This window comes from Globicephala melas, chromosome 4, assembly GCF_963455315.2.
Source record: "Globicephala melas chromosome 4, mGloMel1.2, whole genome shotgun sequence".
In the NCBI taxonomy this organism is placed as follows: domain Eukaryota; kingdom Metazoa; phylum Chordata; class Mammalia; order Artiodactyla; family Delphinidae; genus Globicephala; species Globicephala melas.
The window spans coordinates 52739773-52757442 of NC_083317.1; the positions used below are offsets into that span (position 1 = coordinate 52739773).

At 38.6% G+C, this 17670-nt stretch overlaps 1 protein-coding gene across 1 annotated transcript in view; it reads right to left on the reverse strand.

Annotated features, from left to right (window-relative positions):
• CBLB (Cbl proto-oncogene B) overlaps window positions 1-17670 on the reverse strand; it is a 410825-nt gene that overhangs the window by 286296 nt on the left and 106859 nt on the right. The window lies entirely within an intron of this gene.

Genomic DNA, 17670 nt, shown 5'->3' on the forward strand with positions numbered 1-17670 from the left:
GGTTAGAAAACCCAAATCCGGCATTTACTCATTGATGATATTTAAACTTGGTCCTCAGTATCTTCATCTAAAAAATGAGAATAATCATAATGTCTGTTTTAAAGATGAAAAACTGCTTTGCAAACTATAAATAGTATTAAAACAGTTATTATTTTGAAACTGCTCTTCTATTCTTTCCAACTTTCTTTAGTAAGCTACTAAATTCAATCAGAGAAACCTAGAATCACTGTCATGCTAACGAGTACACATGGCATCCTTGTACAATTCTCCACTCAGTAGGTGTTAACACTGTGGAGGAGTAGCTCGCAAATATACGGCATATTTGTCTGAACTAGGTGCCTCAGTCCAACAGAGCTTTGCATTATTTTGCAGGTTGACAATGGCCCAAATTTCAGTCTCTACCTACCTCATTGGTTATGCTTTTGTGCAAGACAAAACTTGCAGAATTGTAAGCTGGGCTTTGGTTGGAAGACTTCCTGGAGGGGAGCTAGTCTAGCGCTCTCCCTCTGGAGGATACATGTAGAGTAAGGGAATCATTCCTTATGCAGCAAATTCCATTTATTACTGGCTTGCTGTAGATCCACCCTTAACTTCCAAACATTAATCTTAGATTCCCTTCTCTTGAGCCATAGGATACATTTCCATATGGTAAGTCTTAAATAATTGAAAGCTACTATTAAATTTTCCCTAGGACATTTTGTGGTAGACCTGTTTGGTGTCCTTTTTATTTCTAACAGAACTCTTAATTTTGCTCAAATCCCTACTCACTTCCTCATACATCATCAGGTCTCAGAAGAACATGACCTTTCCTAGTTCTGGGGAGTCCTGGTTAGTGTGGGACTAATCCCATTTCTTTGAAAGTGATGTGTAAAGGAATGGTAATGAGACACAATTCTAACGAATGCAGTCATAAGAGAAGTCTTCTGAAAAACTTTTGTCTCTTTCCTCTTTGTAGTGAGCCATAAGAAGAGGTATTCCTGTTAGATGTATTCTCTGAGTTTGATGCCTCAACCTGTCATTACCATGTGAAAGCGACTTTAATTCTGGACCTCTTGTTACAAGAGAAAATACAATTTCTTATTTTTAACACCAATTTGAGTCGGAGCTGTTGCTTGCACCCAAGGGCATTATACAGATGAAGTAGCCTCAGTGTTTTTTTTTTTTTAAGACTTTCTTCATATGCTTTTTTCCCGAGCTCAGATTATTCTGGTCACTCTCTTATGAATGCTTTTTAACTTGTTGGAGCCCAAGTTTAAATGCAATAGTTTCCTATGGGATGTCCAGTTCAGAGCACTCTGCTGACTCATGTGGAACTTATGTCGACACAAAGTCTCAAGACATTTTTGTGCTTGCTTTTGGGACACTGCATTTCCTTCACGCTGTAACAGTGCAATTGTTTGTGCACACGTTTTAAAAATTATCTTTATTAGACTTCCCTGGTGGTGCAGTGGTTAAGAATCTGCCTGCCAATGCAGGGGATGTGGATTTGATCCCTGATCCGGGAAGACCCCACACACCACGGAACAACTAAGCCCGTGCACCACAACTACTGAGCCTGCGCTCAAGAGTCTGCGAGCCACAACTACTGAGCCTGTGCACCACAACTACTGAAGCCCGTGTGCCTAGAGCCCGTGCCCTGCAACAAGAGAAGCCACCGCAATGAGAAGCCTGTGCACTGCAATGAAGAGTAGCTCCCACTCGTCCCAACCAGAGAAAGCCCACGCACAGCAACAAAGACCCAATGCAGCCGAAAATAAATAAAAATTTTTTTAAATGTAAAAAATTTATCTTTATTAAATTATATGTGGTTAAATTATGTCCATCATCCTATTCTGTTGAGATACTATGGAAATCCTTCCTGGAAAACTATGCATTTGCTATCTCTTCCCCTTTTAATCATTCTTAAATATGTGAAAGAGGTCCTCTGTATCTTTGTTGATAAAAACTTTACTCTAAAAAGGGTTGACAGGAAATTTATGATCAAGCCATTAAACAACTTTCTTCTGATTGACATTGCTTTACCAGTAAACTCTTTTCATAAACTTGCATAGCCACTTAAAAATCTTGAGTATACTATTCAGTCCATGGTCTTTCCTACATCCCCAAAACACTATCTATTGCTTTCCTTTGATCAAAAAAAATTTTTAAGCATTCGATTTTATTTTAGTACATTTAAAAATTTAAAATATAAATATTTTCACCTGCCATGGTTCATTCTTAACGAATACAGGCTGATCTTTACTGACCAAATAATTATTCTTAACCGTTTTTGATAGACCAGCTATATTTTTTTCTAAGATGGACAAAATATAGTCTATTTTTAATGCAAATTCAAATTTCTCATTATTCTAAAAGCTTGAGAAATTATTTATTTGACTCTAGATACCAGATGACTATGTCAGTATTCATCATAGATCATTGCAAGAGGTACAGTGATCTCGTTGGTATATAGTATTAGTTCCCTGAAGGGTAACTGATGTTGGCTAGGGGGCTAAAACTCATTTAGAGGATCTAGATGCCTCTCATGTATCTTGAACTTCAATGCCTTCATACTCATGCTTGTTCTATCACTTCTATTTGGAATGATCTCTTTTGATGCAGCAGATGATAGAGTACAGTGATTCAAAACATGAGATCTGGCGTCAGGCTGCCTGAGTTCAAAACCTGGTTCTGCCACCTGCTAACTGTGTGCCTGTAGGCAATTTACAGAACCTCTTTAAATTTCAATTTCTCTATTTGTGAGAAAAGGTATGATAATATCCACATCATGGTGTTGTGTTTAGATTTAAATGAGATAACCTGCCTAAAGCCCCTCTTCTGATACCTAGTTCCTGGACATCAACTCAGTAAAGTGTAATTATTACAGAGAAGACAAAGGAAGGGATATGGGCTAATACATTCTAGCTGTTATAACTAAGATAACTGCTTTAAGTAATAGCTCTGTGTTTTCTTATTCTTCTTGCACTAAGCAAATATTTTTCACTAGCTGCAGCTCATTCTCAGCACTATCTTTCTTACACTGTCTTGCTTATTCAGATGGGACCCTCTATCCATCTCGTGTGTATTTATAGACATTGCAGTTTATCATGTTGTTCTCTTTATATATATCTCTTCTCTCATAAAGGAACATTTGCAGTTAATAGTCATAATTTTATTTAATGCAACATTTCTTCTTGAATCAGGTCATGATATCATCCTCTAACTTTGGGAAACGTGCTTTCCTAATTAGGCCCTGATTACATGCCCCGTATCTCCCTTATTTCTAAGTTAACATCTTCCTATTTGCCCAATGTTTCTATCTCCTCCAGGATATAAAACAATTTCTAATGGTTTGTCTGAATTAAGTCTAGAGTATATTTTGTCACTCAAAACATCGATCTTGTAAAGAACAAAACTTCCTACAAGACACTTCATGAGTCTATCAGATGTGGATTTTAGCCACATTAGAGCGATGTTTTTCCAGAAGATGAAGTCCCTTACCTCTATCTGCAGCAGCTCTGTTCCTGTTGAGCAAAAAAACCTCTCTCATTGCTGTGTTCTTGTCATGAGTGTCATCTCTTCAAGTTCTAGAGAGAGGTAGTGTCTGGATACTTAGTGTCCTAGAGTTAGAAACTGGACTTTTATTTGTTTATTACTCCCTTCCTTTGCTTCACCATTCAGCTGACTGGGACCATAAGTTTTAATTGTAATTATCTTTTCTCTCTGTTTTCTCTTATCACATACTGGATAAGTCCTCTTTTATTTTTTGTCATAAAAAAGTCCTCTACTTCTCCTTAATGTAATGTCTTCATTCTCCATTCAGGATTGTGCCAGGGCTACATAAAACTAATGTAGAAAAAAAAAATAGCCTTAACATATTACATTTCTGTTTAACAGAGAGCTCTCATCTTTCTCTCTGACTTTGCATGGAGTTTGATGTTAAATCTTGAGCAGTTCCATTAAAATGTAATTGTGTCAGAACCTCAGTTTCAGTTAATATTTCTAAAAGATAGGCACTTTCTTGATATATCAATTTCTATTCCTGAGCTATTTCTTTGAAGCCCTGTCTCCTGCTGACATTTTTTCCTCCTTTTAGGTGAGATCAAAAGGCTGATGGGGGCTGGAGTGGAGAGGAATTCCCTTTCCCTAGCCAGATAAATTTTCAGAATTGTATCTGGTATAGTAGCATGATCTTCCCTGAAGAGTGGGCCTTTACTGCAGAGAAGACTCTGGAAGTGTTTCTCAGTGATCACTCTGTCCTTCCCCTGACCAGTGACAAGAAGGGATCTTTCTCATATCTTCACCATGAAAACCTGGTGGGACTAAAAATAGAACTACCATACGACCCAGCAATCCCACTACTGGGCATATACCCTGAGAAAACCATAATTCAAAAAGAGTCATAGGGCTTCCCTGGTGGTGCAGTGGTTGAGAGTCCGCCTGCCGATGCAGGGGACGCGGGTTCGTGCCCTAGTCTGGGAAGATCCCACATGCCGCGGAGCGGCTGGGCCCGTGAGCCATGGCTGCTGAGCCTGTGCGTCCGGAGCCTGTGCTCCGCAATGGGAGAGGCCACAACAGTGAGAGACCCGCATACTGCAAAAAAAAAAAAAGAGTCATATACCAAAATGTTCATTGCAGCTCTATTTACAATAGCCAGGACATGGAAGCAACCTAAGTGTCCATCATCAGATGAATGGATAAAGAAGATGTGGCACATATATACAGTGGAATATTACTCAGCCATAAAAAGAAATGAAATTGAGTTATTTGTAGTGAGGTGGATGAACCTAGAGTCTGTCATACAGAGTGAAGTAAGTCAGACAAGAAAAACAAATACCGTATGCTAATGCATATATATGGAATCTAAGAAAAAAAAAAAGTCATGAAGAACCTAGGGGCAAGACGGGAATAAAGACACAGACCTACTAGAGAATGGACTTGAGGATATGGGGAGGGGGAAGGGTAAGATAAAGTGAGAGAGTGGCATGGACATATATACACTACCAAACGTAAAATAGATAGCTAGTGGGAAGCAGCCGCATAGGACAGGGAGATCAGCTCGGTGCTTTGTGACCACCTAGAGGGGTGGGATAGGGAGAGTGGGAGGGAGGGAGACACAAGAGGGAAGAGATATGGGAACATATGTATATGTGTAACTGATTCACTTTGTTATAAAGCAGAAACTAACACACCATTGTAAAGCAATTATACTCCAATAAAGATGTTAAAAAAAAACCTGGTGGGATTCTGGGGGAAAAGTCCATGAAAGTGCTGGGACCCCCTAAGGACTGAGGCCTCCAGAAGTTTCTCCCTTTCATGTTAGTCTACCACACTTAGCCTCTAGCAATTCCTCACAATTAACAATTTATGTGTTCCTACAAGTTTATGGCTTTAGTGCCTTCTGGTTCAGGTATGTAGATCTAAGCTGTGATTTTCTGTATTCACCTGTCTCTTTAGATTTTAAGTTTAACCTCCAACCTCAGTTCTCGAATGGGTCCAAGAAAAGTCATTTATTTTTCTGTTTAGTCAGCTTTTCTTTGCTGTAAAGATGGGAGTGATGACTTTTAAGCTCATTACATGTTGGAGCTCAAACTGGAAGTCTGCTTAACTTTAAAAAATAATGCTAAACTGCTTTCCAAAGCGGTTTTACCATTTTACACTCCCACTGGCAGTGTACAGAGTTCTGCACTTCCCTACCAAAACCTGAGATGGCCACTATTTTTAATGATAGACATTCTAACGTGTTATCTCATTTTGGTTTAAATTTTTGTTTCCCTAATGACTAATGATGTTGAACATTTTTCATGTGCTTACTTGCCTTCATCTTTGGTGAAGGGTCTGTTCAAATAGTTTGCCCATTCATTTTATTGGATTGTTTGTTTTTATTGCTAAGTTTTGGACATCATTCTTATTATCAGATATGTGATTTTAAATTTTTTTAATTAATTAATTATGTATTTATTAAGTTTTGGCTGAGTTGGGTCTTTGTTGCTGTGCATGAGTTTTCTCTAGTTGTGGTGGGCGGGGGCTACTCTTCGTTGCGGTGCGTGGGCTTCTCATTGCAGTGGCTTCTCTTGTTGCGGAGCACAGGCTCTAGGCGTGTGGGCTTCAGTAGTTGAGGCTTGCGGGCTCTAGAGCGCAGGGTCAGTAGTTGCGGTGCATGGACTTAGTTGCTCTGCGACATGCGGGATCTTCCCAGACCAGGGCTTGAACCCATGTCTCCTGCACTGGCAGGCGGATTCTTAACCACTGCACCACCTGGGAAGCCCAGATACGTGATTTACCAATATTTTCTCCCAGTCTATGACTTGACTTTTTATTCTCTACAGTAAATTTCTAAAAGGAGTTATTAATATTATAAGGAGTTATAAATATACATTAACTTATTTTTTCCTCTTACGGATTGTGTTTTTGGTGACATATCTAATGAAAATTGTCGAACCCAAGTTCAAAAATATTTCTTCTATGTTTGTTCTAGACCATTTATAATTTTAGGTTTTACATTTAAGTCTATGGTACATTGGAGTTAATTTTTGAATATGGTGAGAGTTATGGATTGATGGTCTTTTTTTTTTCTTTTTGCGGCACGTGGGCCTCTCACTGTTGTGGCCTCTCCCGTTGCGGAGCACAGGCTCTGGATGCGCAGTCTCAGCGGCCATGGCTCACGGGCCCAGCCGCTCCGCAGCATATGGGATCTTCCCGGACCGGGGCACGAACCCGTGGCCCCTGCATCTGCAGGCGGACGGACTGTCAACCACTGCACCACCAGGGAAGCCCAGGTTTTTTTTTTAATCAAATAGATACTGTACTTTGACAAAGCTTTTTCCACATGTATTGAGATGGTCATATGTTTCCTTTTTTTGCCTGTTAATATTGAAAACTAGAGTGATTTTTTTCATAAAAACAATTTTTTCTATAGTTTTAAGTTCACAGCAAAACTGAGGTGAAAGTACAAAGATTTTCCACATACCCTCTGATCCCAAACATGCATACCTTCCCCCCTTAGTAACATCCCCCACTAGAGTGGTACACTTGATGAATCTACATCAACACATCATAACCACCCAAAATCAATAGTTCATATTAGGGTTCACTCTTGGTGTTGTACATTTTATGGTTTTGGACAAATGTATAATGACATGTATGCAGCATTGTAGTCGCATATAAAATATTTTCAAAATATTTTCAGAAATCCTCTGTGTTCCACCTATTCATCTCTCACTGCTCCCGATCCCTGGAAACCACTGATCTTTTTGCTGTCTCCATATTTTTGTGTTTTCAGAACGCCATATAGTTAGAATCATATAGTATGTAACCTTCTCAGATTGGCTGTTTTCATTTAGTAATATGTATTCAGGATTTCACCATGTCTTTTCACGGCTTGATAACTCACTTTTTAGTGCTGAATAATATTCCATTGCCTGGATGTACCACAGTTTATTTATTCATTCACCTACTGAAGGACATCTTGGTTGCCTCCAAGCTTTGGCAATTCTGAACAACCTCTTAAAATTTCCAAGTGCAGATTTTTGTGTGGACGTAAGTTTTCATCTCCTTTGGGTAAATACCAAGGAGCATGATTGCTGTATTAAATGGCAAGAGCATGTTTAGCTTTGCAAGAAACCACCCAACTTTCTTCCAAAGTGGCTGTACCATTTTTCATTTCTATCAGCAATGAATGCTCCATTTCCTTGCCAACATTCTGGATTTGGGCCATTCTAATACACGTATAGTGGTATATCATTGTTTTAATTTGCATTTCCCCAGTGAAATATTACATGGAGCATCCTTTCATATGCTTATTTGCCATCTGTATATATTATTTGTTGAGGTGTCTGTCGAGGTTTTTGACCCACTTTTTTTTTTTTTTTTTTTTGTGGTACACGGGCCTCTCACTGTTGCGGCCTCTCCTATTGCGGAGCACAGGCTCCGGATGCACAGGCTCAGCGGCCATGGCTCACGGGCCCAGCCGCTCCGCGGCATGTGGGATCTTCCCGGACTGGGGCACGAACCCGTGTCCCCTGCATCGGCAGGCGGACTCTCAACCACTGAGCTGCCAGGGAAGCCCTTGACCCAGTTTTTATTTGGGCTCTTTGTTTTCTAATTGTTGAGTTTTAACTGTTCTTTGGATAACATTTATTAGATGAATGTTTTGCAGATATTTTCTCCCAGTCTGTGGCTTGTCTTTACATTCTCTTGACATTGTCTTTCACACAGCAGAAATTAAAAATTTTAGTATCTCACTTATCAATTTCCTTCACGGATCTTACCTTTGGTGTTGTATCTAAAAATTCATTGCCATATCTAAGGTCATTTAGGTTTTCTCCTAGGAGTTTTGTTTTTTATATTTAAGTCTATGATCCATTTTAAGTTAATTTTTGTGAAGGTTGTAAGTTCTGAACCTAGATTTATTATTATTATTTGCATGTGGATGTCCAGTTGTTCCAGCATTATTTGTTGAAAAGACTATATTTGCTCCATTACCTTTGCTCCTTTGTCAAAGATCAGCTGACTATATTTATGTGGATCTATTTCTGGACTCTCTATTCTCTTCCAATTATCTATTTGCATATTATTTTGCCAATACCACATTGTCTTGATTACTGTAATTTTACAGTAAGTCTTGAGGTCAGGTACTATCAATCTTCCAACTTTGTTCTTCTCCTTTAGTATTGTGTTGGCTATTCTGGGTCTTTTGCCTCTCTATATAAACTTTAGAATTAGTTTGTTGATATCCACAAAATAACTTGGTGGGATGGCACTGAATCTATAGATCAAGTTGGCGAGAACAGATGTCTTAAAATATTGACTAATCTTTGAGTGTTAAACCAACATTACATGCTTGGAATAAACTTGGTCATGATTTATTATCATTTTTATATATTGTTTAATTTGATTGGTTAAAACTTGTTAATTTTTATATCTATGTTCATCGGGGGTATTAATTTGCAGTTTTCTTTCCTTTTAATGTCTTTGTCTAGGTTTGTTGTTGGAGTTAACGCTGATCTCAATGCATAATTTGGCAAGTACTCTGTCCTCTTCAAGTGTCTGGAGACATGTGTAGAACTGATATTATTTTTTCTTTAACTGATTGGTAGAATTTCTCCATGAAGCAATTTGGAAGTTTAATTTGTGGAAATGTTTTGAAGAACAAATTAAATTTCTTTAATAGATACAAAACTATTTGTTTATATTGTTCTTCTTGATTGAGCTTTGGTAATTTGTATCTTTCAAAGAAATCGTCCACTTTAGTTTAAATTTTTAAATTTATTAACCTAAAGTAGTTTGTAATATTTTAAAATATTATTTTAATACCTACAGAATCAATTGTGATGTCACCTCTCTGATTCCTGATACCAGTAATTTGGTTTTCTCCCTTTTATTTTTCATCATTCTGGGCAGAGATTTATACATTTTATTGATCTCATTTTCTTTATTGTTTTTCTGGGTTTTGTTTTTTGATTTCCAGTTTCATGTTGATTATTTCCTTCTTTTCTGCTTACTTTGGGTTTAGTTTATTCTTCTTTCTCTAATTTCTTAAGGTGGAAGTTAAGGCCATTTATTTGTGACCTTTCTCTTTTCCAATATGGGGAGTTTGTGATATGTATTTCTCTATAACCACTCACTTGTCTGCATCCTCAAATTTTTATTTGTCATGTTTTTATTTAGTTAAAAATACTTTATTTCCCTTTTCATTTATTCTTAAACCTATTGTTTATTTAGAAATGTGTTACTTCATTTTCAAATATTTGGGGATTTCCCAGATCTTTCTGCTGTCAATTTCTAATTTAATTCTATTATAATCATATCATAGATCATAATTTATATGTCTTAAGTCTGTTTAAATTTATTGAAATTTGTGTGATGGCCCAATATATGGTGTATGTTGGTAAATTCATTTTGCAAGCAGAATATTGTGAATTACTGCAATTAGTGTTTTGTCTTTGTTTTCTTCTTTTTCTGCTCCCACAAAAAAATAAGGAAAATATTTAGATCGCTTTTTATTATTTATTTATTTATTTTACTTATTAAAAAGTCACTTTGTTGTAATATGATTTTTTTTTCCTTTCTAAAACCTTATTTCGGATTATACTATCCTCACGATACTCGATAATATTTTTGAGTTAATGTATCTTTTCTCCCTTAAAATTTGGCTATTTGAGTTCTGTTTGAAGCTTGACGCCACACCTATTTTTATACAATTTTGTGTTGCGTCCTCAGTGCTACATGATCTGTAATTCAGGTATGGTGTTGATTCAGTTAATAGTCCCTTCAATTCTGTAAGAAACACATTTAGTTAAAAATATCAACCTGATGTTGTTTTCCAACCATTATTTTTTAAAAGTTTTACCTTCATGTATCCATTGCTTCACTGATATATACATTTCCCAAGATTAATATAATTTTATTTCTTCAAGAGAAATGTAATTAAGTGGACTTTTAGATGTCATATTAGGACTATTTTAAGGAATATTTTTATAGGGTTTTTTTTTGGCCTGTATTAGTTTTTAATACTAAAAATATAACTTACTAAGAAGTTCTTAAAACAAGAATAGCCCTGCCATTCAAGTGAAGTTCTTTTGCTGATGAAGCTATATACATAAAGATTTGGAAAAAAAAAAAAAAGTCTGCAAATATTACACAGTATTCAAAATAAAGCTTTTATATTCATCTAAGATAAGCCTATTATTCTTCTTCATTGTCTATCAAGCGTCCCATATCTTTGATATCTGATATTCATGAGTCTTTTCTCCTGCATCAATGCTAATAAAACTACCACAAACCAGGTGGGCATGAATACAAGTACTATAGATGTGTGTGAATATATATTACTTATAAAAACACAAAGACAAGATTCAAAGTTTAAAGGGTGCTGCATTCACTTTTGAAACTGAGTCATGCTTTTGATTTTATCTCTAGGATCTAAAGATTTGCTGGAGGAAATGCTCTATAAGAAAAGAAGAAACTTTTTTCAAAAAGCTTTACGTACCCTATTCCTATTTTTCTTTTCTCATGGTTTTATTTCATTCACCAGCCAAAACTTTCTACCGCATTTGAAAACTAATATCACTAAGGCCTTTGAACACACACTACACTTTTAGTGTCTTTTATCTCCAAATTAAAAAAATAAAGGAATAGCTTCAATTACTTTAGGTTGCTCTCTTTAATCTCACAAATTAGAAAGGTCCCCTTGCAATAGAAATGTTATCTTAAATCCCATAAAATTAAAATGACCAGGGAAAAAATTTTCATGTATCTGCAACTTTTAAAAATTATACAGGTGGTACAGTTTCATTATAACTAGGCAAGATACAGCAAATAAATATTTTCTATAATTACATCATTAAAGATGATTATTGTTAATGTTTTGTAATTTTTGTAAATTGTTATAGACAGATAGATGCATCCACTTATTTAAGTGGTTGAATCTAGATGTCTACTAGATTTACCAAATTCCCACTTTTTTATTCTTCCCCTTTATCTGACATAATATATCTAATTGTTAGCAAAGATTGTTGCTTCTACCTGTTAAACATATCTAATACCTGACCAATTCCCACTATCCTAGTCTAAATCACTGTCATCTATCAATAATACAATAGCCTTCTAGCTAATCTCTCTCATTCTTCACCCTTGCAGACTGTTCTCCACATAACAAGAAATAAATCATTGAAACACACATGGCTCTTCTGCTTTCCTCCCTCCAATGACTTTTCACCTAACTCAGAGTAAAGACAACATTACAATGTCCTAGAAGAGCTTGCATGAACTCTTAGCCATTTCCAGGACTTCAGATAGATCTATCTTCTCCTCACTCCATTCTAATTGCATAGCCTTCCTTGTTATTAAAAAATACCATGTATGGTCCTGCTGAGGCAGCTTTTCTTGGGCTGCTCCCTCTCTGTGAAGTGACCTTTGCTCAGAGGCACAAATGGCTGGACACCTCACTTCCTTCCTGTCTCTGTTGCAATGTCCTGTATCAGAGAGGCTTTCTTGGATCACCCTGCATAAACTAGGGCCCTTCCCCTCATTCTCCTTCCCATGCTCTTTGTAGCATTTATCAATATCTGATTGATACGTATTTCCTTGTTTTTGTTCGTCTCTTCACTTTGTCATATTCACTTTTGCTTTTCTGTGTCTGGAACACTGTCTGGCACATATATGGGACTCAGCAATTATCTGAGTAAACTGAGCTATCATAGATACAATGACTATATATCCTGGCTTTGATAAGTATAAATATATTTATAAGGAAAAAGCAATGTAATGTTTTAATCAGAACTGTCCCAGAACTCCTGGGAGTGCCATCACCAGGAAAAGAACCAATCTAAGACTTAGAAAAGTTAGCTAAAACTTAGCTTCCTGGATTAAGGAATGTATTTTCTTGTATAAACAATGTAAAAAGGCAATCAGGTTAGAAGCCAAGACAGCAAGTTCCTGTTTATAACTCGTGTTATAACTGAAAGAGTGTGGTAGTTCGGATCACCTCTCTATCCCCAGCCCCAAGTTCCATAGCGTTCTTGAGTCATATCCCGCAGTTTTTCTGGGACCTGAATTCCCTTGAAACTTGAGCAGTGAAGTAGTGTTAGGGCTTTACGGCCTAGAAGGAGGGTCTCTTGACTGAGGAATACCTAAATGAACCATGAAGAAAGGTATATTAGGCTAGTTGGGCTGCCACAACAAAATACCATAGACTGAGGGGCTTACACAACAAAAATTAATTTTCTTATAGTTCTGGAGGCTGGAGGTCCAAGATGAAGATGCCAGCAAGGGCTGGTATCTGGTGATGCCTCTCTCCTTGAGTTGCAGATGGCCACCGTGTCACTGCGTCCTCACATGCCTTTTCCTCTGTGCTCTTGCAGAGAGAGAAAGATCTCTGGTGTCTCTTCCGTTTCTGGTAAGGACACCAATCCTATAGGAACGAGTCTCCACTCTTATGACCTCACTGAACCTTTTATTACTTCCTTATACATCCTATTTTCAAATACAGGGGATTAGGGCTTCAATTTATGAATTTTGGTGGGGGGGGATACCATTCAGTCTATAACAAAAGGCTTTTGCACAAGAAAGTGGGGAGGGGTCTGAGAAAGCAGGGGACAGGGAAATGGCCTGCCTGGGTGCCTGCAGCAGACGGGCATCTTGTGTTCGGAGCGTCAGCAGAAGTCTGGTAAATATCCCACCACCTGTGCTGATTCCCCCAGACATTTCAAATCTAAACAGCTGCTGTTTATCATCCCTCCCTCCCTTCAGCTGGCAAATCCTGACAACAAGCACAGGCTGTTTACAGTGTTTGTTAGGGACAATCTAAACCTGCAAAGCTGCTCAAGGTGACGGTTCCCCAGGCTAGCAACATCAGAGCTGCCTGGGGAAAACATTACAAATGTGCATCCCAGAGACGCAGTTCAGACCTACTGCATCTGAATTCCTAGGGCTGGGGCCGTACAGTTAGCAATAAGTACCCCTAGTGTCAATGAAGAGTTTTGGACAAATTGTGATATTTGTACATTGCAGTTTTAATTGTCTTTCTCCTTGCCTCCCTTTCTTTCTTTCTTCCTGCCCACATTGCTTCCTTTGTTCCTTCTTTTGTTTTTTTCCCACTTGAAGCTCCAGGCCAAGACTTTATATTTTACTAAAAAACAAGTTAGTATTCCGTTTATTAACATATCCACAGTAACTGTCGAGTATAAGAAAGTGAATATCCTGCAGCAGTGTGGGGTGATGCTGAGCAGCTGGCAAAAGGAAGGAAAAACATACTTTAAAAGAGGGGTTACAGGGCTCCCCTGGTGGCGCAGTGGTTGAGGGTCCGCCTGCCGATGCAGGGGACACGGGTTCATGGCCCGGTCCGGGAAGATCCCACATGCCGCGGAGCGGCTAGGCCCATGCGCCATGGCCGCTGAGCCTGCGCGTCCAGAGCCTGTGCTCCGCAACGGGAGAGGCCACAAGAGTGAGAGGCCCGCGTACCGCAAAAAAAAAAAAAAAAGAGGGGTTACAGATCATAAAATCTCTGAAGGGGAAAAAAAAGGTGATCAAGAGTGGGGCGGGATTTCTGGTTAGAAGATGCTAGTCTCACCACTAGTTAAAAAATAGGTAGTTCCTTTATTGGAATGAGGGTAAAAAGCTTGGAAATGAATGATGGAACACATATGTCTGATGTGTGTCCCATTTGTCCAGTTATTTTCCAGTTTCTGTTTGTGTTTAGAAGCCCTTAGGCAGCAGGGACCCTCAGGAGAGGGAAGAGCCTCCAGCTGGCTTGTGTGCAGGATTTCTGCTTCTTGATAAGTGCTCCTTAGCCTCAGGAGGGTCAGATCAGTTGCTTAGAAGGAACATTTTTTTTCCTTTCCCCTAGGGCTGATAGTACCAAGCATCATAGATAAAGCAAGTAACACTTTCCAGCCAACAAGAGAAAACTGGGTTTGGAAAAGCATTCTAATCAGTGCACACTGAGCTCCTCTGATTGCTGGAATTCCGAGGTATCATGTGTGATTTAGAAACAGATCATCTGTTTGACAGGGCCTTTAAATTTTGCATTATTGCAAAAAGGCTTTTTGACGTATGAATTTTATCCAAACCTCTTAAGCGTAATTTGGAAAATGGGATGAGGCAAGAGCAGAGGAAATATCTCTGCTCTTTTTTTTTGACCCAGAAAGAAATGCAATTTTAAGTGATTTGGTTATCTAAGTGAGCTTCTACTTGCCCTGTCACCTAGCTTCTGTGACCTCAATCCCACTTATAAAGTGCAGCCCAGGCAGCCTGTCTGAACACTATCAGCTTATGGTTTATCCCAGGAGATTCATTTCAAAGAACCAAGGATCGTGCATAATGGGCTAAGACTAAACTCCAGGCAAACCATAATTACACAGCTGGGGTCAAGAGAGAAGTATGTATAGAGAGGCACGTTGCCCCAGGTCTCCCAGGCTTCCCAAGTCACTGATGCAGGGGGATTCAAGCCTTTCAGTGACTTTCAATTGGTTTGTTTCTCTGTACTGACTCTCTCCCTAATCCCATGTGTCCTATATGTTGCTATTTGAGTAATCTTCCTAAAGAATTGTTCCAATTCATGGCCTTCTTCTTGCCTAGAAATTGAATTCCTGACATCTTTTCAGGCATCTCCGACTCTCTAAAGACTGGTTCTTAAAAGTGATCTTAAAAGATAAGGAGCATCTGCATCACCTAGCCAGAAATTCAAATTCCAGACCTCATTTCAATGATACAGAATCAGAAACTCTGGGGATGGGTTCCAGTGAATGCTGTAAAGTTCCAGGTGATTCCAATGTGCTAAAATTTCAGAAGCACTGCTCTAAACCCTAACAACCCACCTTTCTGAACTTACCGTATCTCACTTCTCCACTTACAAATTTGACTATTCACGTTCTTTAAATGACCTCCAAATTTTGTTATCCCTTTGTCTGTTTATGGCAGTCCCTTTGACTGGAATAAAATTTTTCCATCTGTGCTATTTGGACGTTATTAATTCTCTCAGTTCCGGTTCAAATGCTATAGTCTTTCCCCATGAGTTTTCAACTTCTGTACTGTTGACATCTGGGGCTGGAGATAATTCATTGCTGTGGGGGTTATCCTGTGCATTCTAGGGTGTTTGTAGCATCCATGGTCTCTACACACTGGATGCCAGTAGTATCCCCAGTTGTGACAATCAGAAATGCATCCAGACGTTGTCAAATGTGGACCAGGGGAAAAATGTCGAGAACCGGTGGTATACCCTGTCATTCTATTATTTACCCCACATCCCAAAGCCAGACTAAGTCTCTCCATTCTCTTTGTGCTCCTAGAGAAATTAGGCTCTTATGTTTTGCTAAATCAGAATCAGAAAGTTTTATCTATATATATATGAATTAAAAATGAGATTGTATACATGAGTCTTCTATAAACTGTAAAATGGCATGAATATGTAAGAAATGGACATGATCTTTTGTGATGTTACTTTATGTCATTAATTCATTCATTAAAATACTGCACACTTACACGCTGCCACATAATGTGGCATAATTAGGTTCCCTAGAGCAGACTGGATAGACTGGAAGTAGTTAGGAACTGTTACTCAGCCTTCTTTTAGTATGAGACTGATGCTGCTGGGAGTGGGAATGAACCCATCATATACTTGAGAGATGAAATCCAGTCAAGTGGGCAGAGTATTGTGGCTGGGGTATGGGGCATTGTCATGGTTAATTTTTTATTTTTATTTTTATTTTTGCAGTACGCGGGCCTCTCACTGTTGTGGCCTCTCCCGTTGTGGAGCACAGGCTCCGGACGTGCAGGCTCAGTGGCCATGGCTCATGGGCCCAGCCACTCCGCGGCATGTGGGATCCTCCCAGACCGGGGCACGAACCCGTGTCCCCTGCATCGGCAGGCAGACTCTCAACCACTGCGCCACCAGGGAAGCCCCTGTCATGGTTAATTTTATGTGTTAACTTGGTCATAAAACTTATGTGTTTTTGGATGATTAACCTTTAAATTGGTGAAGTTTGAGTAAACAGATTGCCCTCCATAATGTGGGTGGGTCTTTTCCAACCAGTTGAAGGTCCAAATAGAACAAAAAGACTGGCCACCTCAAGTAGGAGGGAATTTTCCAGCAAACTGCCTTCAGAATGGAACTGCACTATCAGCTGTCCTGGAGCTCTAGGCTGTTGGCCTTTGGACTTCATCTGCACCATTTGCTCTCCTGGGTCTCCAGCCTACCAGCCCCCACTGCAGATTTTGGACTCACTAGCCTCCATCACTGCATGAGTGATTACAATAAATCTCTGTCTCTGAATGTGTGTGTGTGAGTGTGTGTGAGTCTGTCTGTCTGTCTGTGTGTATCCTATTGGTTCTGCTTCTCTGGAGAGCCCTAATACAGGCATCTAAAAAAAGTTGGTAATTAAAGCTGGCAGAAAGTATCAAAGGGCCTAATACTGACTGAAGGATGAAGTTCTATTGAGAAGCTGGTGGGATACATTCATAAGGATTTCAGAAACAGGAGGCTTTTAGAAATCCAGGCAGTTAATTGATATCAGAGTAGTCTTTCGGCAGGTAGGAATACCCCCAACCCTCTTTCATGGGTAAAGATGGCAAATAAGCTATGGTCCTAAAGACTTGTCAAGGTAGTAACTTGGATCAGGAAATGCATGCTAGATTGAGGCTTGGGTCTATGAAGAACAACTTAGGTACTGAGTGAAAGAAATTTTTAAAATTATATAATACTAGGTATGTCATAACTTTTATAACAATTGCTAAGCAATAATCCTAACAGTGACTTACAGAGTGGACACAGGAGTCAGAGAATCACAGAGCTGAATTAACAAATGCTGACCTAGTATATGATGATTTATCAGTGGGAGTCGTAACATTGTTTTTCAGATGAGACAATAATTAGTGGCTAACTTCCCGTTGTTCTTCACTGAAAATGTCTTTGTAATTTCTAAAATCTCTGCCGATAAAGCTCCCCTTTTTTTGGAAAACACCAGAAAACCCAAATTTTTATTTGCTCAAAGTACTTTATGCAGTTAATGTATTCTAATTCTTGATTTTAAAGGAAAAGATCAGCCTCTGTACGGTAGCCTAAAATATTCGCATGGATCACTGTTAAATATCATAAAACTCAATTATAAATAGGTATATTGAACTCGAGTCATAAAGATATTGATCTCTTGAGAACTCTGAACTATTAACATGTTCTGAAGTAGTCCTTTTATT